Here is a 25,400-nt window from a genome sequence, read left to right as displayed (position 1 = left end):
TGAGCGAATGTCTGATCCTTTGCAAAATGAAAATAATTTTCATTTTATCTTTTAATTGTGAAAACTGAATGCAACCTCCCACTAACTCATTCAGTTACGGAGAAAAAATCAGCACAATTATCCCATAATTGTTAAAATAAAAAAAATAAATATAATCTCAGATGCTCGTAAATACAGCTGGGCCAATTTACCGTTTTACCTCTATAGTTATATCTAACTTCTTAAGTGCCACTAATTCCTTTAATGAACAATATAACATAGTTCTATTATGTATGGACACCTTTCGGGCCATAAGAAGGTGTGTGGCGCCACATCATTTAAGCCCCGGAATCATCCCTTAAGGGAGAAATCTATCTACTTACCCCTGCTTCGGGGAAGGAGTGAATTCCATCTTGTATAGTTGAATTCCCAACTCCCAAATCAGACGAATCCCTAAAGTGGTAGGTTTGAGTCGGCAATCTGGCCACTCGCACCCATGTAAATCAAAGGACCGCCCTCAAAGGTAGAAGTTCCCAACTCATTCAGGATTGAGGTCATGTTACCTGTGGTCATCCTAGTGAAGTGAAGTCTCTGTCATGAACAACGTTATATAACGAGACTATAATACTTCTAGGTCCGGTCTTATACAAACTCTTTTGTATAGGATGCCACCGCTCGCATGTCTTCATATAAATGATCAGGATTAGACCATTTGTAGCAAGTCACAACACTTGTAACTATTCTACAAAGGGAGTTGCATCCATAGCGTTACCAGGATAAGATTTCCCTCCTATATCCATATACTACAGACCATTTTGGTTATTATTTAAGGCACGATTCACTTGTATGTCTCCACATACATGCTTAAGTTACAATCGACAATCAGGGATCTTAGTTTATTGGTTTGTGGTAAAGCAAATAAAACATCCAATGTTCCATAGACAAAAGTGAAGAAAATATTATATATTATTACATCACAAGAGTTTTTTCAAAACTATATTTACAAACTATAGGACCCAACGAGAGTTTAGGGCATCATCCCCAATACTTGGTAGTACAAGATAGAACTTTCTTGTAAGTAGTTTTTAGAACTTTCTTGTAAGTAGTTTTAACCTTTCTTCCAGTTTGACAGTCACCACAAATGACTTCATAGTACCCAGACAAGGAAGGTATCCCTAAAAACTTCTCCAGTAACTGAAGGAACTCTTATACAAGAGTACCTATGAGCAGAACCGAATCTTTCCAATTCATTGTGACAGAATTTCCACATATACATTCAAACATACAGATATGCATTGATAACGCTAAATTACTAAAGAACATACCAGTTGAAGATTTTTCTTCACAAAACTCGCTCTCTCCGTGAACAAACTCCTCTCGCTCTTTCTAGTTCAACAAGTAATCGCCCAGCAACACCTCAGTCATCTACACGAACAGCTTCACACGAACAATAGGCAATGGGAACGACACCACCACTTGGAGCCCTGAGTATTCTTGGAGTGAGAATCCAAAGGGTGGGCTTTGATGGAATTGGTCGAGGGGAGGAGGAAAGGCTATCGTGTACTTAAAAATCAAGCCAATGAGAGAATGGAAAGACTATAGTCGGAGGTACTCGATCGTTTAGTGCGTGGTACATGATCATGTAGTAAAAGCTAAGCGATCGTCTATACGATCGTTTAGTTACGCTCAGGTGCTAAGCTATCGTCTAGTAAACGGTAAGCAATCATTTAGGAAAGCGCAGGCGATCGTTTAGGAAAACGCGGGTGCGGGTGTGCGATCGTTTAGTGAATGGTAGGCTATCATATAGGCTCTCAAACACTAAGCGATAGAATACTTATCACACCGTAAGAAATTATACGTCTCTCGTGCAAAATGAAAACAATTTTCATTTTATTCTTCAGTTACTAGAACTAAACTGAACTTCCCATTAACATATGAATTCGAAGAAAACGGTGGCCAATTATCTCATAACCGTCCAATTAATAAAATAATAAATATAATCATATTATATTCATAACCTATAGTTTGATATCATATATCAACTATAGTGTTTCTCCTCTACTTCATATAAATCATATTTATATCTAATTTCCTCCAAATTAATGTATCTCATACATTTAGTCAATCACATCATATACAATTAATCAGTCCAATTATATCATATATATTCGAACTCCATCTTGTCAATTTGAACATTTCAAATTGACCCAAAAACTTATTCTCAACTTGTATCCAAGCTACCAAGAGGATCTTATGGACCTATGGCTCGAACCTCCAACGGTACGTGAATAGCTCACTAAACTCTTTAGCCATGAGATCCACCATCCGTTAACTGCCAGACATTCCACTAAAGATTGACAGCTAAACTCTTCTTACCACAAATATATTTATGTGTCCATTAGATATAACCAATCATGAGTACGATGACTCTTCACAGATGCTCGTAAGTACAGCTGGGCCAATTTACCGTTTTACCCCTGTAGTTACATCTCACTCCTTAAGTACCCTTGATCCCTCTAATGAACAATACAACATAGTCTAACTATGTGTGAACATCTCTCGGGCCATAAGAAGGTGTGTGGCACCACATCTTTTAAGCTCTGGGATCAGCCCTTAAGGGAACTATCTATCTACTTACCCCTGCTTCAGGGAAGGAGTGAATTCCATCTTGTGTAGCTGAGTTCCCAACTCCCAAATCAGACGAATCCCCAAAGTAGTAGGTTTGAGTCAGTGGCCTGGTCACTCGCACCCATACAAATCAAATAAACCGTTCTGAATGGCAAGAGTTCCCAACTCACTCAGGATTAAGGTCATGTTACCTATGGTCATCCTAGTGAAGCGAAGTCTCTGTCATGAACGGTGTTACATAACGAGACATTAACACTTCGTGGTCAGGTCTTATACAAACTCTTTGTATAGGATGCCCCCACTCGCATGTCCCCTACACAAATGATCTAGATCAGACCATCTGTGACAAGTCACAACAGTTGTAGCTATTCCACAAAGTGGGTCACATTCATAGCGTTATCAGGATAAGGTTTCCTTCAATATCCATATACTACAGACCATTTCGGTTATCACTTAAGACATGATCCACTTGTATGTCACCACATACATGCTTAAGTTACATAAAGACAACCTGTGATTTTAGTTTATTGGTTTGTGGTAAAGCAAATAAAACATCCAAATGAGCAAAATCAAGAAGTGAAGTAAATATCATAAATTATACATCACAAGCGTTCGTACAAACTGTTTACAAACTACAGGACACGAGACTTCAAGGCATCAACCCCAACAGCAACAACCTTCTAATAAAACAAAGATTTATATGCCTTAACCGCTTATGCCAAATATCAACATCATTCCTTCGCACGATGTGACAAACATCTGTACTGGCATTAGGAGACCAAAGATAATAGTTATCTGATGAGCACATACCTGTCATATAGTCTTGTCATCTGGAGACACCACACGACATTTATCTTTGGATAAATTTACAGAGAGACATGATCAAATAGTTGACTTATGCTTATTAAGTTCGCAGTCAATCCTTCAATAAGAAAAACATTTTCTAAAGGGGGAAGACCAGGGTAGGAAAGCTGTCTTTTTCCTAGAACCTCACCCGTTGCTCCATCTCTAAAGGTAACATGATTAGAACCACAAGGTTGAATATTCTTAATAAAAAATTTTACACCTGTCATATGTCTCAAGAAACCACTACCGAAATACTAGTCTTCTTTAGATGAAGCCCGAAGAGAAGTAAAAGCAACGTGAAATTTGGCATCAGAAAGATCAAAACTCTGTTTGACTGTTCATACCAATTTGGGCTTCTAAAGATATCTCCCTGGAAAAGAGATCGAGGAACGATTCCACCAAGGTGAGTAATTCTGACGCCTCAATAATTTGTAATAGAAAGGTTGAATATGGCCTTCCTTTCCACAATGATGACAAATCCACCATTTTTTTAACTGATTGATCACGAACATCCAATGGTCCTTTGCTTGATTTAGACAAAGGATCAAACATCACAGTATCTTTGGTTGGAATAAATCTTTTAAAGAGAGAAGATCCTCATTTGAAGACCTGCTTCTCAGATTTTTTAATCCAATACCTTGTTTATTAGTAATCTTTTTCCCTGAGGACAAAAGTTTGTTCAAATCAACTGTGCCAGAGTTGAGCATACAAACAAATTTTGACATAGTTTCAAGGGAACTTGCATTGTATGGCAAATACATTTTAAGAAACCAAAGTTGTGACTTCAATTTTTTTATAATTACAAGTGTGGCAATCACATAACAATCATGTAACAATCACATAGAAATCAAATAACAATCACATAGAAATCAAATAGTAATCAAATTTTCACGTGGAAGTCATTTTTCATGTTTGCAAAAAGGTAAAACTTACAAATACGCGCCGAATTTTCAATTTATTTTCATTAAAGTTGCAATTTCCCCTATTTTCAAGGTCACCCTTGGTGGCTTGTAACTCTTTCTAGATCTAAAATGGTGCTTAGCAGACGACAGTTATCGTCAATAAGTTTCTCAATTCTTTACTTTTGAACAACTAAAGCTTTAGAGTCTTCAATCCACATATGATAATTCTCCTCATAATACAACTTGTCTTAAGTGGTAGAAGTTAAGATAGATATAGGCTTTAAGTTAGGATCATCAAAATTGATTGTGATACAGTCTTCAAGATAGTCAAGGGAGAGGCTCCCTATAAGAGCATGAACTTCTTCATCTGATTCACTACTTGAGTCAACTTTCTCATCAAAGAAGGTAGCTGAGAACCCCTTTTTTTGTCTTCTAAGAAAATTAGGACATTCTTCCTAAAAATGTCAAAACCCTTCACATTCCCAACGTATGAAGTTTCTTTCACGAGTGTCTTATCCACTACTGCCTCCTTTGTCATTCTTATTTTGCTTGTTCATCGATTAGCCTGCCTTAGGACATTATTGATGTTGGTGTTACTCGTGTCTTTGACATGTGCAGGAACTTAAGAGCCTAGAGAAGAGGTATGCTTCCAACATCTAAAGGCCTTGCCAAACTTCTTTGTCAAAAAAGAAATAGATCATGCAAGATTTTCATCAGAATCTTTGGCTTTACTTATTGTGTTGTCATCATCCACACAAAAGATTGGAGAGCAATTCCCTTGACCTTATTTTTCATTTTGTCACCTAAGGTCATTTCAAACTTTCGAAGAGAGTCGAACAGCTCATCAATTTTCATGGTACTGATACCTTGCGCTTCTTTTATACCTATAACCTTCATATTAAACCTTTTGGGAAGAGAGCAAAGAACTTTACGAACCAGTTTCTCTTCAAAAATATTTTCTCCAAGAGCAAAGGATTCATTTGTAATATGAAAGAGACAAACATTAAACTCAGACACATTCTCATCATCATGCATTTTAAGAGATCCAAATTTCACCGTCAAAAGCTGAAACCTTGACATTTTTACTTTAGACATTTCCTTATAAGCCACGACAAGAATCTCACATGCTTCTTTCGACGCAGCACATGTGTTGATTAACTAAAAATATTTTGATCAACACTATTGATGATAGCATTCAATGCTTGTGAGTTCCCAAGCGAGTCTTGGTTTTCCTCTTCAGTCCAATCCTTCTTTGGTTTTTGAGTAACAACACCATATTTGTCAATCACTATTGAGTGTGTCCAACCATTAAGAACCACCTTCCAGGATTTCTTTTGTCTATGAACTTAAGAAAAGCAATCATACGAGCTTTATAATAAGAGTAGTTTATCCCATCAAGGACTGGCAGTCGAGATGTAGATCCACCTTCTTCGATCGACTCCATTAAGAACTCAATAAAAGGAAAACAACTTGCTTTGACACCCACTGAAATAAAAGGTGAATCACAATGATGTCACAAGCTAGGAAAGATGTCACAGACAAAGGTAAAAACACCAGGAAGAGAGACAAGTTTACGTAAGTACAGCTGGGATAATTTACCATTACGTAACATTATAGTGATTGACAAATTATCCCAACTCGCTTCGGAGCAATGTTACTGACCTGTTTACGTAAGCTCTCACGGCTACAGTGTTTGAAGGTCACAATCAGAGCATGGGTCTACAGAACCGCCCATGGCTAGACTGATAACTCAAGTGGGAGATTTTCTTGTACTGGGTTTTTATGCCCTAGTTTATTGTTTTGTACTTGTTTTTGTACACCCCACTTTGCTTTAGGACAAGTGGGAGATTGTTGGGGTTGATGCCCTAAAGTTTCGTGTCCTGTAGTTTGTAAACAGTTTGTCTAAATGCTTTTGATGTATAATATATGATATTTACTTTACTTCTTGGTTTTGCTCATGTGATTGTTTTATTTGCCAATAAACTAAAATCCCCGGTTATCTGTATGTAACTTGAGCATGTATGTGGTGACATACAAGTGGATCATGTCTTAAGTGATATCAAAATGATCTATAGTATATGGATATAGGAGGGAAACCTTATCTTGGTAATGTTACGGATGTGGTCCGCTTTGTGTAATAGTTACAACTGTTGTGACTTATCATAGATAGTCTGATCCTGATCATTCGTGTAAGAGACATGTAAGCGGGGATGTCCTATACAAAGAGTTTGTATAAGACCTGACCACGAAGTGTTAACGTCTCGTTATATAACACCGTTCATGAAAGATACTTCACTTACTAGGATGACCATAGGTAACATGACCTCAATCCTGAGTGAGTTGGGAACTCCTGCCATTGAGGGTGGTCCTTTGATTTGCATGGGTGCGAGTGGCCAGGGTGCCAACTCAAACCTATCACTTTGGGGATTCATCTAATTTGGGAGCTGGAAACTCAACTATACAAGATGGAATTCACTCCTTCCCCAAAGCAGAGGTAAGTAGATAGATAGCTCCCTTAATGGCTGATTCTAGGGCTTAAACGATGTGGCGCCACACACCTTCTCTTGGCCCGAGAGGTGTTCACACATAGTTGGACTATGTTGTTTTGTTCATTAGAGGGATCAATGGTACTTAAGAGTGAGATATAACTATAAGGAAAAAACGATAAATTGGCCCAACTGTACTTACGAGCATCTGTGAAGTGTTATTGTACTCATGATTGGTTAGATCCAATGGACACAGAAATATATCTGTGGTAAGAAGAGTTCAACTATCGATCTTTAGTGGAATGTCTGACAGTTAACGGATGTGGATCTTGTGGCTAAAAGATTTAGTCAGCTATTCACGTACCGTTGAAGCTCCGAACCATAGGTTCATATGGTCCCCTTGGTAGATTAGATAAAAGTTGAGAATAAGTTTTTGGGTCAGTTTGAAATGTTCAAATTGACAAGAGGGAGTTCGATTATATATGATATAATTGAACTAGTTAATTATATATGATATGATTGACTAAATGTATGGAATATATTATTTTGGAGGAAATGGGATATAAATATGGTTTATACAAGTAGAGGAGAAAACACTATAATAGATATATGATTTCAAACTATAGGTTCAAAATATAATATGATTATATTCATTATTTAATTAGGTGGTTATGAGATAATTGGCCGAGTTTTTCTCCGAATTCATGCGAAAGTGGGAAGTTCAATTCAGTTCTTGTAACTGAAGAATAAAATGAAAATTATTTTCATTTTTCAAGAGTAACATAAAGATCCGAAAATTCGCTCAAGGTGTGATAACCTTAGTGTTGAGAGCCTATACGATAATGCCCGCCTCCTAAACGATCACACACCTATGTTATTAAACGATCGCCCGCAATTTCTTAAATGATCGCTTGCGTTTACTAGACGATTGCTTAGCATGCTGAGCGTAACTAAACGATCGCTTACCTTTTGATAGACAATCGCTTAGTGTTTACTACACGATCGTGCACCCCGACCTAAATGATCAAGCACCCGACTATATGATAGCTTTCTCTTTTCTCCCACTTGCTTGTTCGTAGTACACGATCACTTTTCCTCCTCCCCTCTACCAATTCCATCAAAGTCCACCCTTTGGAGTCTCATTCCGAGAATACTGAAGGCTTTGAGTGGTGATGTTATCCCCGGTTGCTTGTTATTCGTGTGTTGCTGATCGTGTAGACGACCGTGGTGCTGCTAGGCGACTGCTTGCTGGATAAGTATGAAGGAGAGGAGTTCGTTCATGTTGGACCGAGTTCTATTGAAGAAAGTCTTCAACAGGTAAGTTCTCAATTTCTTGTATTTATCTTTGTTAAGGCATTCCAGTAATTAGTGTTTCAATGCATATCTATATGTTAGAATGTATGTGTGAAAATTCTGTCACAATGAAATTGGAAACATCTGTTTCCGCTTATAGGCACTCTTGTTTAAGAGTTCCTTCACTTACACCCTATAGGTCATACCCTATCAGACTGATCCACAAGCTCCCAGACTTGATTGAAGTACATAGACTTCATCTCCTGGTTCATGGCTTTAATCCATTCATCCTTGTCAACATCCTCCATTGCTTGCTTAAAAGACAATGGATCCTTGACCTCATCATTAGAAATGATGTTCTGGGCTTCAGTCAAACCCATGTAGCGATCCAGTGGGTTCATAACCCTCCCACTACGTCGAGGTAGTCTCAACTCTTGAGCTGGTTGACTAGATGTACCGATCTCAACAACTCTTGTTGGTCTGTCAGTCTGTTCAACAACTCTTGTTGAACCCTCAGTAGTCTCAGTTTCATTAGAAATCTCATGTAAAACAAGCTTACTTCGTGGCTTATGATCCCTTATGTGGCTTCCAAGAAGATGACATTTATAGAAACAAACACTTTGTTCTCACTTAGATCATAGAAGTATCCACCGCTCGTTTCCTTGGGGTAGCCTACAAAGAGGAAAACTTTCAAACGTGGTTTTAACTTCTTCGGGTTAGTCACAAGCACATGGGTCGGACACCCCTAAATCCTGAAGTGGCATAAACTACCTTTACGACCTCTCCACAACTCAAAAGGTGTTTCAGAAACACTTTTCGAGGAAACGTTGTTCAGAATGTAACATACGGTCCCCACTGCAAAACCCCAAAACGAGTCTGAAAGATGAGCATAACTCATCATAGACCGAACCATGTCCAACAAGGTTCTATTTCTTCTTTCTGATACACCATTCTGCTGAGCTGTACCTGGGGCTGAGAGTTGGGACGTAATTCCATGTTCTATCATATAATTCTGGAATTAGAGGTCCATATACTCTCCACCACGATAAGATCGTAGTGTTTTTATCTTCTTACCTAACAAGTTTTCAACTTCAGTCTTATACTTCTTGAACTTGTCAAGGGCTTCAGACTTACGTTGCATTAAGTAGAGATACCCGTACCTTGAATAATCATCTATGAAAGAGATGAAATATTCATACCTACATCGAGCCGTAACACTCATCGAACCACAGAGGTCTGAATGTATAAGCTTCAAGGCTTCCTTGGCTCTGTAACCGTTTCCAGTAAAATGTCGTTTGGTCATCTTGCCTCCGAGGCATGATTCACACACTGTCAAGGAGTTTTCTTCTAAACTCTTTAGAAGTCCACATTTCACCAACTGCTCAATCCTATTGAGGTTGATGTGGCCTAACTTAAATGTCAAAGATGGGCATTTTCCTTAGGAGAAACCTTTGATCTTTTAGCTATTGTCGCCGTACTGAATATTTCAGTATTTAGCAAGGCTTTTATGACTAACGGCATTAGTACGTATAAGTTACTTTCTATTGAACCAAAACTAAGCTCCATACCATTCTTGAAAGTAAACACTTTACTCTCAGAAAAGGAGACGGTATAACTTTGTTCTATGAGACAAGAAACTGAGATTAAGTTCCTCTTGATATGAGGTACTACAAAAACATTATCCAGTAACAAATAACGTTTCTTGTCCAAAAACAACTTTAGCCTGCCTATAGCAACAGCTAAAACAACCTCACCAGTACTGACTCGAAGAGTCATCTCTCCCTGTGGCAACATTTGGCAAGAACTGAATCCTTGGTAAGAGGAAATAACGTGGTTAGTAGCACCCGAATCAAGGATCCAGGCAGAATCATCATTCTCTACCAAACATGTCTCCAAGACCAATAAATCACATTTACTGTCTTTAGACATTCTTCTCTTCTGGAGAGTAGTGGGATCAGTATTAGAACCTAAATAAGCTCCAAGTTCAATCTCAGAGAACACTTCTCATCGATGAACTTCAATAGAGTTAGTAACACTTTCTTTCTCTTCTTGGAGTTTAACTTGGGAACTGACACTACTGGTTTTTTAAGGAACTCTTAAACAAGAGTACCCACATGAGCGGAAGCAGATTTTTCCCATTTTGTTGTGACAGAATTACCACACATACATTCTAACATACAGATATGCATTATCACTAATTACTGTCATACCTTAACAATAAAGAACAAAAGATTGAGTAGACGTTATGGACCTATGGCTCGAACATTTCAAACTGACCCAAAAACTGATTCTTAACTTTATCCAAGCTACCAAGCGAACCTTATGGACCTATGGCTCGAAGCTCCAACGTATACGTGAATAGTTGACTAAACTCTTTAGCCACGAGATCCACCATCCGTTAACTGCCAGACATTCCACTAAAGATCGACAACTGAACTCTTCTTACCACAGATATATTTTTATGTCTATTAGATATAACCAATCATGAGTACGATGACCCTTCACAGATGCTCGTAAGTACAGCTGGGATAATTTACCATTTTGTCCCTATAGTTACATCTCACTCCATAAGTATCACTGATCCCTCTAATGAACAATACAACATAGTCCAACTATAAGTGAATGACCCTCGGGCCAAGAGAAGGTGTGTGGTACCACATCATTCAAGCCCTGAAATCAGCCCTTAAGGGAGCTATCTATCTACTTACCCCTGCTTCGAGGAAGGAGTGAATTCCATCTTGTGTAGCTGAGTTCCCAACTCCTAAATTAGACAAATCCCCAAAGTGGTAAGTTTGAGTCGGGACCTGGCCACTCACACCCATGCAAATTAAAGGACCGCTCTCAATGGCAACTCACTCAGGATTGACGTCATGTTACTTATAGTCATCCTAGTGAACTGAAGTCTCTGTCATGAATGGTATTATATAACGAGACGTTAACACTTCGTGGTCAGGTCTTATAAAACTCTTTGTATAGGACGCCCCCGCTCGCATGTCCCCTACACGAATGATCAGAATCAGACCATCTATGACAAGTTATAATACTTATAACTATTCCACAAAGCGGATTGCATCCATAGCGTTACCAGGATAAGGTTTCCTTCCTATATCCATATACTACAGACCATTTTCGTTATCCCTTAAGACATGATCCACTTGTATTTCACCACATACATACTTAAGGTACATAAAGATAACTAGTGATTTTAGGTTTATTTGTTTGTGGTAAAGCAAATAAAACATTCAACTTAGCAAAATCAAGAAGTGAAGTAAAATATCATATATTATACATCACAAGTGTTCTTACAAACTATTTACAAACTACAAGACATGAGACTTTAGGGCATCAACTCCAACAGTTTTGTCATCCATCCCTTTGTGCTCAAAAGGTAAGAACTGACGTTCAAACAAATCTTGCTACAAGTCCATGATTTCTCATGCAATGACCATGTTCTTAACACTTTTGGCCAAAGCATCAGGTATGCTAGCCAATATGTGAAGTCGGGCCAATGAATTAGCCTTCATCCAAAACTCATATGCATTACGAACACTTCGCAGTGCATCAAGGGTCGGGATTTGAGGACATTCCTCAACCATAACAAATTCGAGGTCGTTTATCATGAAATACATTTTACAATACTCTTTCCACTGTATGTAAATGGTCAAATTAGAGGCATTAAACGGAAATACAAACATGTTGCTGAAAACAAAAACAGATTGACCTACGTTAGGTTTTAAGTAAATACCCGTTGAAAAAACATACAATATCCAATAAGGTTTAGCAAAACTAACATGAACCCCATGTGACATCTAGTTTCGCAATGACGCTTCAAAGGTTTAGGAAAAAAGTCGCCGAAGGGTGGTCAATTCATCCCTCCTCTGAATTGAGACATTCTCAACCAGCCATTAATACCAGAACAACTCTTTCTCCTATAATAACTAACCATCATTGATTTGGTCAAGAAATCATTGACTTACTTAACAATTTCCTATAAGTGTGACCCGTCATTTTAGGCCCTAGAGTTTCGCCCCAAGCAACCAATCCGAAGGAAAAAAATTTGATTGAAGCAAAAACTAAAGTGACCCTATCCATTTCTAGAGTTCACGTTGATATTGACCAATTGCACAAAACCCATTTGAAGTGGGATGCTCCCAGGGCGCCACGAGGGAGTACAAAATGATCTCATGGTGCGGACCAATGACGGAGACCGTAGGACATGTTGACACATACCCTTCACCCACTTACTATAAACACTCTCTTTATTCACCTTGATATTGACTCATGCAAACACCATTCGATGGGGGATGCTCCCAGGGCACCACCAGGCCAAGCATGAATCTCCCCGCATGAACATTCAGGGAGAAACATGAGTGGAATCATTAACATATCAGATATATTTCTTCCTCCCACTGAGTATTTTATAATTTAGGGTTTAGTTTACTTAGAAAAAACACAGCTAAGAATTTTAACTAAGTGACTTTTTAGGTTTGCCCAAGTTTAACTTTTACCTTGGATAGTTGAAACAACTTTTGATCATCATCCATTAAACTCTTTAATGGAATCTTTGACTAACTGTCGCATGCTTGCAGAAAATCTATCTAATTCACCTTTCCAGGTAGGTTCCCAGGTAGAGGTATTCCATTTCTGTCAGCTTAAGTACCCTAGCCTAAACAGAACCCGTCTTAGACAAAAAGTCCTTTATAGATAGATTTAATACAATTTTAATCTTTTATGTCAATCAATTTAATCCCATTAATCCGATTTAAAAAGATTAATCTAGGTTACTAATTACATTAAAACCTTTGAACTTAGATCTATCTCAATCCAATTTTAAAACCCTTTTAAAACATGAGTTCACCCTAAGTCCGCATGCAACTCTTTCTTATTGATTTTAGTTCTAATTTCTATTATAACGCTTATAACATAAACAACCAAAACCATTCACAATGCAAAGTTAACACATACAAGGCATTCGTAACGCTTACAAATTGGCGTAAGTGTCATGCTCCATGCATTGTTCATTCATTGCTACTTTTTATATAACACTTATACAAACAAGCAACGAACCAAGCAAAACATGCTTCCATTCACCTTTATACTATAACGCTTATAATATAAAGATGATGCATGAATATGCTTACTGCATGCATAAATATAACTCTTATATTTCCATGATGCATGTGCACGCTCTCTTGTAATTTCATCATGCAATATTATAACACTTATAATATATGATGCATGAATAATTGCACAACCTAAGGTGGGTTTCAAATCTATATATCATACACTATGCCATATAAACCACATACATTTCATGTATATTAAACAAATGTTGATAAACTGGGATAAATTGCCTCAAATCCACAAAACCAAAAGCTAACTATTACAAACGCAAAGAGTCTCTGGTTCAAACAAGCAAACCGGGTCTTGAACCATCCGGTCAAAGTCCGCGTCTCCATTAATCGTGTACCAAAACCTAAACGATCGTCTACATGAAAGAGTAAATGCTTTACTCAATCGTTTACCAATGCTTCCAGAGCTAAACGATTGTATACCTTTTACTATATGATGAAGCACGAGGTACGCAATCGTGCAGCGCGCAACACAATACAAGCCTTATACGATCATCTAAACGACTACGATGCGATAAAGCACGATCGTCTAAACGATCGTTTAGCGACCACCTTTGTATCGCATATCGTGTGATCGTGTAGTCAGTGATTATGCGATGATCATGTTAACTACACGATCATTTAGTGCGCGTGTTTTTTATTACACGATGAGCAACAAATGCTCCCACTCGATCGTCTACCTCTAATGTCTACGCGATCGGGCAGCCGACACTATGCGATAGAGCAAACACTTTACCCCATCGTTTAGCATGACTGGGCAGCCAAAGCACGATCGTTTAGTAAATACTACACGATCGCATAGAAAATCTACACGATCGTTTAGTCAAATCCCAACGATCGTTTACCTGAGGCTACACGACACGACTAACTCTTGGTCTTCTTCTTCGTTGAAAACCGCATCTCCATGCATCAAAACTTCATCATGATCGACTCGACAAACTCAAACTCTTTGAATTACAGACTCGATTACTTGTTAATTATGCCAAAAAATACAGGGGCCCTTACAAATTGACACTTTGTAATTTAAAAGAAGCTTTAAACAGAGGCAATTAAACCTGTAAATATTCATCAATGCCACCCACAAATGCATTAACAATTAAATGCAATGCAGAAAACCCACCACGACCGTAAAAGAAGTTCAAAATAGAAGTGAAATTTGGAATATCAGAACAACCTGGCTCTGATACCAATTCAAAGAAATCGGATATGAGGATTTCATGAGTTGCGGAATGATCTTCCAAATTCCATACGATTTGAACGACAACAATTACAGTACACAACAGAAACTAACTGGTCATGCAACATACGAAATTATTGCATGCTTTTCTATAAGATCAAGAGATAAAATTATACATACCTTTGAAGACTCATCTTCAAACTCCCTCGATCACGAACGCTCAAACAATCTCCAAGACTACAACACACAAACGCTCGAATTCAACGACCGCCACACAACACGATCACCGCAATCATGAACACAATGATCTCCAAGAACACGAACACAATGAACGACCTCCAAAAACCTCGACTATGTCGAGTTGAGTACGACACCACCACAATGGCTACCTTGGTATTCTCGGTGTGAGAATCTAAAAGTGTGGGCTCTGTATGGACTTGGTTAGAGGATGAGACCGGAGGAAGAACAATCGTGTAAATGATTGAGCAAGTGGGAGATGACAAAGGTCTATCATATAGACAATGCCTAATCGTTTAACAAATGCTATGCGATCGTTTAGCAAAAGCTCCACAATCATTTAGCTAATGGCCAGCTGAGTGAACTAGTGTCACTCCACGATTGTTCAATCTCTCTTCAACTATCGTTTAGTGAATCTAAGCCATTTGACAGCCAACTATGGGTAATTTCAAGAATAGAAAATCTCAATTCAACAACTACAAAATTTAGAAAAATATTTTTCCTTTTATCTCACGGTTACCATGAAACCATCAATAACATCCCATAAATTAGTTATTAGAGAAAAAGATATAATTATCCAATAATTAATATTATTATAAATAAATATGATAACCAACTTACCATATTATATTTATAACCTATAGTTTTAATATTTCATTTCATGAAACATATAAACCATAGTTCTATACTTAATGTAAATCTCATTTACATTAATCCTCCAATTGATGTATCTTATACACCATACCAATCATATCATATATAATCGAACTTCCTCTTGTCAATCTAAACATTTCAAATCAACACCAAGAACTGATTCTCAACTTGAATCCATTGAGCTACCAAGGGGACCTTATGGACCTGTAACTCGAAGCTCCAATGGTACGTGAATAACTAACTAAACTCTTTAGTCATGGGATCCACCATCCGTTAACTGCCAAACATTCCACTAAAGACCTACAGCTAAACTCTTCTTACCACAGATATAATATGTGTCCATATCAACTAATCAACAGTGCGATAACCCTTCACAGATCGCTCGTAAGTACAGCTAAGCCAATAACCGTTATGCCTCTGCAGTTACATCCAACTTCTTAAGTACCACTGATCCCTCTAATGAACATAAGTCATAGTCCTACTATGACTGAGTCCTCTTTTTCAAAGAGAAGCTGTGGCCACTATGTTCAAGATCCGGAATCAGTCCTTAACTAAAAACTGACACATAAAGAAAACAAATCAAAGCAAAAGAAATTTTAACTAAAAACTAACTAAGAGGAACTAATTAGCTTCCACGGTAACGACGCCAATTTGGCAGGGTTGAGTTTACTGTCGCCCGTAAATCCTCACTGCACAAATAATATTTATAAATCACCAAACGAACTAATTATACTAACTGATAGTACAAGCAGCAAGTCCAGAGTCGAACCTTAGGGAAGTGCGGAAGATTAGTTCATCAAAGTTTGTTTTCAGTTAAAGAGATAAAATGGAGGGGGGAGGTGGGTGTGGATTGAAAAATGAAATTGCATAAAATAAAGTGCAATAAAAGTAAAGATAGAAACGCAATTAATCAAGATGTCTTAGCTTAGAGGAATGGATTCACCCAATGTAATTTAGATCATTGAACCAATTTATAACTTAAACTTCTTGTTTATGCTTAGCCCAATTGATTGGAATCCTAAAAAATGGTCCTAATTATCTAATTAATCAAAATGCACAGAAAACGAATCCGCTCCATATAAATTAACAAATTGCATTAAGTTCTAGAGATTACGCTAAGATGAGTGTTAAACTTCCAACGTCTAATTAAACAATCAATATGGTTTTTCTCCAGGTTGATAGGAGCAGTCCTTTTTGCCTAACTAACCTATTGCTTCCATTGGGATTAACTTATAATTATATGTCACATATTACAAGTTAATCATGAAGCACTAGAATTACACAACAAATCATTGAGCGTCAATCAACAATTAAAATCATGCAATTCATAAATGTAAATTCGGATTAAAACCCATAGACAAGTTCGTATACATCAATAAATCAAAATCTCATAAAATTACATCGAGTTCCTTCGAATCCCTAAACTAACCAAAACCTTACCTTCCCATGGAGATGGAGAGGCTACAATCCGGCATTACTCGATTAGCTACTAAAAAAACACCCAAAATACAAAGTGGAAGAGAGAAGAGAGGGAAAAATCGGCTGGAGGCCGAAGGTGGGCGAATGAATCTGACCTAAAGCGAAGAAATGTATATATACAGCAGCATTGCAACGCTGCACAGATGAGTGTAGCGTTCTCTACTTCGCACTATCTTCCATCTTCAATTTGTAGCATTGCAACGCTACATGTAGTGTCACAACGCTACCCTATTTTGCACGAAATAGGTAGCTACTGCCTTATAGCGTTGTGCAACGCTCGTTGCAACGCTCTGTCATGGTTGCTCAAATTAGCTCATAATTGCTCAAAATTAACCTCGAATAGCTCGTAACCACTAATTCTACCTCCAAGATGCTTAATACTACAAAATCATCAAATAAACCCATTAAACATAATAACGACCTAGAATTAAGAAGAGGAAAATAGCACATTTCCGGTGCTATCAGAATTTGATCTTAAATAATCATCATATTTAGGAATGTTAGCTATTAGACCAGGATCTGCAGATAGTTCTCCTAAATTGATTTCTATATAAGATCTATCAGAAATAAAGGTATGTTTTGTTTTTTTGAAGATGATGACTTTATGGTCTTTATTGTTATTTTTCATTTAAAATATCTCTCCATATTGATATAGAGTTAACTCTACAAAAGTCTTATCAATAAAAGTATTATTACATAGATTTAAAAGTATGAGAATTAAAAATATTGAGAAAATTTTGAAACTTACTTGTGAATGGTATGATACGTATATCCTGACGAAGAATGAGAAAATTATCTTGTAGTTTTAACTTTGAAATTAATTAAAATAAATATATACAAAGTAATAAAAATATGAAAATTAAGTTAAAGAAAAGTTAACAATACCTTTTTCAATAGAATTTTGTTGATAGTTGAGTGTGAAAATTTAGGTTGAAAAAAAGTACCTATGATCAAAATAAATTGTTGCTGTTTTTTCTTCTTTTAAATTTTTGCTGAGATGTCAGCTAGAAAATTTAGGTTAAAGTTTTTAAACAGGATTTGATTTTAAACAAATTAAATTAAAAAGTGACATTGTAGGATTTGAACCCACGACCTACAAAATCAACATGTGCTAGGCCACCTTCAAGTGTTAGAAAGATTGTTAGTTTTTTTAGGGGGAAAATATATTTTTTGTCCCCAAGATTTTTGAAATAGGTGCGTTTGGTCCCTTGAAGTTTCAAATTAGTCATTTTAGTCCTTAATTTTTCAATAATAGGTTTGAAAGGCCCTCTTTGTTAATAAAACTATTTAATTAACAAATTTGTTCAAGTAGATTATTTAAATGCTGATGTGATTTGCTGACTAAGTTGATGTTTGGATTTAAATTTGTCTCGTGAAGTTCGTCTCATGAAGTTACTTCACGAGAAAAAAGATAGAAATGACGTGAAGTTGAGTTCATTGAGTTCATTCTTCACGAGACAAAAAAAATGACGTGAATCTGAGTTCGTTGAGTTCATTTCTTGTGAAGTTCATCTTGTGAAGTAACTTCACGAGACAAATGATAGAAATGACGTGAAGTTGAATTCATTTCTCGTGATGTTCGTCTCATAAAGTAACTTCACGAGACAAAAGACAGAATTGACGTGAAGTTTGGTTCATTTCTCGTAAAGTTCGTCTCGTGAAGTTACTTCACAAGATGAACTTCATGAGACGAACTTAAATCCAAATCATCAACTTAGTCAGCAAGCCACATCAGCATTTAAATAATCTACTTGGAGAGATCTATTAATTTAAACTGTTCTTTTAATGAAGAGGACCTTTTGATCCTATTATTGAAAACTTAAGGACTAAAATGGCTAATTTAAAACTTCAGGGATCAAACACACTTATTCAACTCGGGGACTAAAAATGTATTTTCCTCTTATATATATATATATATATGTTATGTATATATATATTATATATATATATATATATATATATATATATATATATATATATATGTTAAATTATTACTTAAATTTTATATTGAAAAAAAAATACAATAAATTGAGGGGGGGCACATGCCCTCCCCTCCTCGGCCCCTACATGACTCAACCGATGGTTAGTGTAAGTAGAGAAATTGTCTTGAAGGGCTGATTTTAAGGCTTGAACAATGTGGTGTCATACCCTCTCCTGGCTTGAGAGGAGTTTTGGTTATAGTTGGACTATAACTTATTGTTCATTAGAGGGATCAGTGGGGAGTCAGGTGAAATTACAAGGGTAAAATAATAATTTTGGCTCAACTGTACTTATGAGCAATTTGTGAAGGGCGAACGCGCTGTTGATTAGTTATATCCAATGGATACAGAAATATATCTGTAGTGCGAAGAGTGCAGTTGTAGATCTTTATTGAAGTGATCGACAGTTAATGAAAGTTGATTGATGTAATTAAAGAGTTTAATTAATTAATCAAGTACCATTGGAGCTTCAATCTATAGGTCCATAAGATCTCCTCGTTAAGTCAATTGGGATTAAATGAGAATCGAATTAATTTTGGATTAATTTGAATTGTTCCAATTAATAAAGGAAATTAATTATATAAGATATAATTAATATAAAGTATATAAAGTTAATTATATGAGATATCATTAATGTAATGTATATGATATATTATAATATAAAGTTTTATTTGAGAAAAAATAAATATTTGAATATGATGCAAATATTAATTATATGAATGTGATTCATATAAAAACTATATGTTAAAATCAACATGAATATGATTTGTATTAAATAGTATAGGTTAAATGAGAGAATATTAAACTATAGGTTATATTATATATGATATAATATAAACTATAGGTTATATGTTATATTAGATATAACATATAGTTCACACACACACATATTTAATAATAATTCAGTTATTTGGGAGTTATAGGATAACTCCCCAAATCTCTCATTTACGTGGAGTGAGGCAGAGCGAGATAAAATTGCTTTTTTTTCCTGCATTGCAGTGAAGGATCCAGTGAAGGTCCTTGAGCGGAAATGAGATCAGACCTAAATTTCAAATTTTATAGAATTTACAATTTTACCGAAGAAATAAAGAATGTTATCCAGAAAAAATATAGCATGCTTACAGACGAATTAAGAAAAGAGAATAGGGATGAAAATGATACTAACCCTTGAAAAACGTTTCTTTTTGTAAGAATTCTCCTCTGCCATAAACTTGAAACCCTAATTTAACCCAAATGGCTACCACCAAAAGAAGTCTTCTGTATTCTCTAGGATGAAAATCCAGGAGTTTTGTGGGCTCTGTATTTTTGAAATAAGAGAGGAATTAAGAGAGAGGAGAAGAGATATTGGGAGAAGAAAGGCAATTACAAAATTGTTCTGTAAAAATTAGAAAAGCTCTCTATGAAAAACAAAAGTGAAGAAGAAGAATGAAGAATCTCCCGACCACCCACACAATACGTGGGTTGAGAGAATAGAGGAGGGAAGTTATTTCCCTCCCTCAATTTCAAAATTAAAATAAAAATTATATATATATATATATATTATATAATCATATATGTCTATACTATATATTATATCATATATAACAATAACCTATGGTTTTAATATTATATCACATGCAATATAACCTATAGTTTTAATTCCCTCATCAACGATATTTAGTATAAATCCTATGAATCCAATTCACATCATTAATATTTGAATCATATTCAAATATTTATTTCCTCCCATATAAACTTTATATTATAATGTATCAAATACGTTATCGTAATTATATCATATATAATTAAATTAAATTAATTATACCACATATAATTAATTCCCTCAATTAATTTGAATAATTCAAATTAATACAAAATTAATTCTCATTTAATCCCTGTTGAGCTTCAGAGGGGACCTCATGGACCTATAGTTTGAAGTTCCTATGGTACTTCAATAATTAATTAAACTCCTTTAATTATATTATTTAACATCCATTAACTGTCGGACACTCCACTAAAGACCGACAGCTGTACTTTTCACTCTACAGATATATTTCTATGTCCATTGGATAAAACCAGTAAACAGTGTGATAACCCTTCACAAATTGTTCGTAAATACAATTGAGCCAAAAATTACCATTTTACCCCTATAGTTACATCTAACTACTTAAGTATCATTTATCCCTCTAATGAATAATAAAGCATAGTTCAACTATGACTAAACCCCTCTCAGGCCAAGAGAGGGTGTGGCGCCACATTGTTCAAGTCCCAGAATCAACCCTTAAGTATCATTGATCTACTTATTCCGACCTTGAGGAAGGAGTGAAATCCGTCTTATCTAGCTATGTTCCCAACTCCCTAATCAGACGAATCCCCAAAATGGTAGGCTTGTTGAGTTGGCAATTTGGCCACTCTCACCCATACAAATCAAATAACTGCCTTCATAGGCAGGAGTTCACAACTCACTCAGGATTCAAGTCATGTCACCTATGGTCATCCTGGTGAAATGTAAGTCTCTATTATGATCGTTGTTAAATAATGAGACTAGTCAATTCATGGTCCGATCTTATACAAACTCCTTTGTTAGAATACTCTCGCTCACATGTCTCCACATGAATTATCAGGATCAGATTATTTGTAGCACTTTACAACAATTATAACATCTATAAAGCGGTTTGTACCTGTAGAGTCACCAGGAAAAGGTATCCAGCCTTATCCATCTACTACAGACCATTTAGGTTATCACTTATACATGATCCACCTGTATATCTCCACATACATGTTTAAGCTAAAAAAGATAACCTTATTGGGATTGATACCCTAAATCTTGTAGGGTTCTATAGTTTGTAATTGTATTACACAAACATTTTATTTATGTAATAAAATATTTGATGTTTTATTTCAAAATTAGTTGCATTAACCACAAATAATGAACTAACATCCAGGGTTATCTTCTAGCTTAAACATGTATGCAAAGATATACAAGTGGATCATGTTTTAAGTGATAACCTAAATGGTCTATAGTAGATGGATAAGGTCGGATACCTTATCTTGGTGACACTACAAGTATGACCTGCTTTGTAGGTGTTACAATTGTTATAATGTGCTAAAAATGATCTGGTCCTGATCATTCATGTGGAGACATGTGAGCGGGGATATTCTATATAAAGAAGTTTGTATAAGACTGGACCACGAAATATTTAGTCTCATTATATAATGTCGTTCATAATAGAGACTTACATTTCACCAGGATGACCATAGGTAACATGACCTGAATCCTGAGTGAGCTGTGAACTCCTGCCTATGATGGCGGTCCTTTGATTTGTATGGATGAGAGTGGCCAGATCACCGACTCAACAAGCCTACCATTTTGGGGATTCGTCTGATTGAGGAGTTGGGAATGCAGCTACACAAGAAGAAATTCACTCATTCCCTAATGTTAGAGCAAGTAGATAAGTTGCTCCCTTAAGGACTGATTCTAGGGCTTGAACAATGTGACACCACACCCTTTCTTGGCCTGAGAGAGGTTTAGTCATAGTTGGACTATGATTTATTGTTCATTGTGGTACTTAAGGAGCCAGACGTAACTACAGGGCCAAAATTAGATCAATGGTACTTAAGAAGTCAGATGTAACTACAGGGGCAAAACGGTATTGGCCTAGCTGTACTTACGAGCAATTTGTGAAGGGTCATCGTACTGTTGATTGGTTATATCCAATGGATACAGAAATATATCTTAGTGCAAATAGTGCAGTTGTCGGTCTTTAATGGAGTGCCCAACAGTTAACGGATGGTAAATAGTTTAATTAAAAAGTTTAATTAATTATTTGCGTACCGTTAAAGCTTCAAGCTACAGGTCCATTAGGTCCCCTCGGTAGCTCAACGTGATTACATGAGAATCAGTTTTTGAAATAATTTCAATTGTTTAAATTACTTGAGGGAATTAATTATATATGATATAAGCAATTAAATTTTAATTATATGTGATATAATTACTATATTGTATTTGATACGTTATAATATTAACTATTTAAGAGGAAATAAGTATTTGAATATGATTCAAATATTAATTATATGAATTGGATTCATATTATATAATTTAATGCAAATGTAATTTATATTAAAAGTCATTTGTGAGAGAAAAAGGCTAGATTGTATTTGATACAATATAAAAACTATAGGTTATATGTTATATGTGATATAACATATAGTTATGTATATATGTATAATAAATTAGTTATTATATATATATAATAAATTAGTTATTATATATATATATTTTTTAATTTAAAAAATTACATTAATTAATTAATTTTTTATATTTGATTTTTTGGGAGGGAATTAACTTCCTTCCCCAATTTTCTCTCCACCTGCATTTGATGTGGGTGGTTGACAGAGAGAAAAGGGTTCTTGTTTTTCCTTCTTTTTGCAATAGAGAAAGTCTCTAGGTTATCTAAGAAAAACAAAATCCTCTTGCTCCTTCTCCTCTTTTGCTCTCATTTTCTAATCTCTTTCCTCTCAGTCCAAATTCACTAGAGCCCACACCTCTTGGATTCTCACCAAAGAATACCGAGGTCTCTAAGTGGTGGTGCTCAATTGGCCCTTTTTTAATTATGTTTGTGAATTTTCCAGAGAAGAGGATCTACGTGAAGTTTGGAGTCTTCAAGGGCAAGCCTTCTGATCTCTCCTTCTGTGTTTTTTTAATTAATTATTCCATGCTGTATTTTTAGGTTAAATGCATAATTCTTTTTGTACTCTATAAAATTTGTTCTGTAAAATTTTGTGAATTGGGACGATCTCGCTTCTGCTTAAAGGACCTTTCATTAGGATCCTTCAAACCTTGGATGTTAGATTATTGCTTTGTTGGTTTAATGCTACTAAATGTCAAATAAAACATCTTATATTTTATTAAATAAATAAAATATTTATACAATACAATTACAAACTTCAGGACCCTATGAGATTTAGAGTGTCAACCCCAACATGCAGAGCATGTGACCAAAGAGAATTCTTAATTTCTCTAAACTCTCTCTGCAATTTAGTCTCAAACAAAAAATCTCTCCTTCTCCCTTCCAAGATTGATACCTGAAGCCCATATAAGTCTCAGAGATTCTCTACCCTTCGAGAATAACAAGGTTTCCACGTGGTAGTGTATGGAGTTTATGTACTGTGTTTTTGGGTGTTCATGAGTTTGAAAGGAATTCAAATTGTTCATGAATTAGAGAGGAACGTGAAGATTTTTTTTCTTCAAGGGTAAGTGATCTATTGATCCCTTCTTCCTTTTCAATTTATGTGTAAATGCATGACTAATTAGAATAAATGTTTATGTTTCTGTCCTTTGTATGTTCATATGTTCTGTAAAATAAAAATTGGGATACCGATCCTTTCCGCTGCGAGTATCATCTACTCTTTCAAGAATAACTCAACTATGTCAGAGACAAGATGTCCAACTAAACAAAAGAAAATATTATCCGTCAACCTCGATAATAACAAGCTCCTATGATCCAAGATTAATTAATTATATTCTTTAATCAAATTAATCAACATTCATTAACTATATGACAAACCACTATAGACCAATAATTGCATTCCCATGAACTGTAGAATATGTTGCGTCCATTACAAATAAGTCGATTCTTCAAGAGTTGTTTGTATTACAGTTGAGTCAACTGCCCGTTTTACCACTGTAATTACCTCTTAATCCTTAAGTATCACTAGTTCTCTAATGGACAATTTATTTATGATCCAAGCATAAACCAAGTCCTTCTCGGACCAGTAAAAAGTGAAAGGGTGTGGCCTCATTGTTCAAGCCTTGAAGTCAACACTTAATGGAACTAGTCATCTACATACCTTAAATGGGAAAGAGTGTATTTTATCTTGTGAAATTACTTTTCCACCTCGCTATTCGATCAAGTCCCCAAAATGGTAGACTTATTGAGTTGTCGACTTGAGTCAATCACACCCAAGCATATCAAAAGACGAGCCCAATAGACAGGAGTTCGTAACTCACTCAGAATTTAGATTGAGTTATATATGATCATTATGTGAAATATTAATCTCTTCAATTAACAGAGTTATAAAGAGATAATTATTTCGTTGTCCATTCTTATACAAAACTCTTTATATAGGATATCCTCCCTCGCATGTCTCCATATGATTGATTTGGATCACATCATTTTTAACAGTTACAAAGTTAGTCATATTCATAATGTTACCAAGATAAGGCACTCGACCTTATCCATATACTATAGACCATTTAGGTTTTAGTTATTATTTAAACATGATCCACATGTATGTCAACTATATACTGTTCAAGTTTCATGTAATAACCTTGGATTTTCACTATAATGAATTATTCATTATTGCATATTTAATAATTAAATTAAATATTATATTAAATAATTAATTAACTAACGAGGCTTTAGGGCCCTATAAATTGGAAGGTTTGGCATCATTGTTAAATGTTGATAGCATTCCAAAGGTGTTATTTTATGACTCTAATTTAGAATGATGTATGTGTTAATTGTGTGATTTCACTACAAGAATTTTGGGCTTTAATGTCAGTTGGAAAAAGTGAAACCGGATGTATAATGTCGGTTTTGTTTTTTTTTAAAAAATGAATCTTTAAT

The sequence above is a fragment of the Benincasa hispida genome, chromosome 10, assembly GCF_009727055.1.
Source record: "Benincasa hispida cultivar B227 chromosome 10, ASM972705v1, whole genome shotgun sequence".
NCBI classification, from domain to species: Eukaryota; Viridiplantae; Streptophyta; class Magnoliopsida; order Cucurbitales; family Cucurbitaceae; genus Benincasa; species Benincasa hispida.
This window is presented reverse-complemented; position numbering follows the sequence as displayed.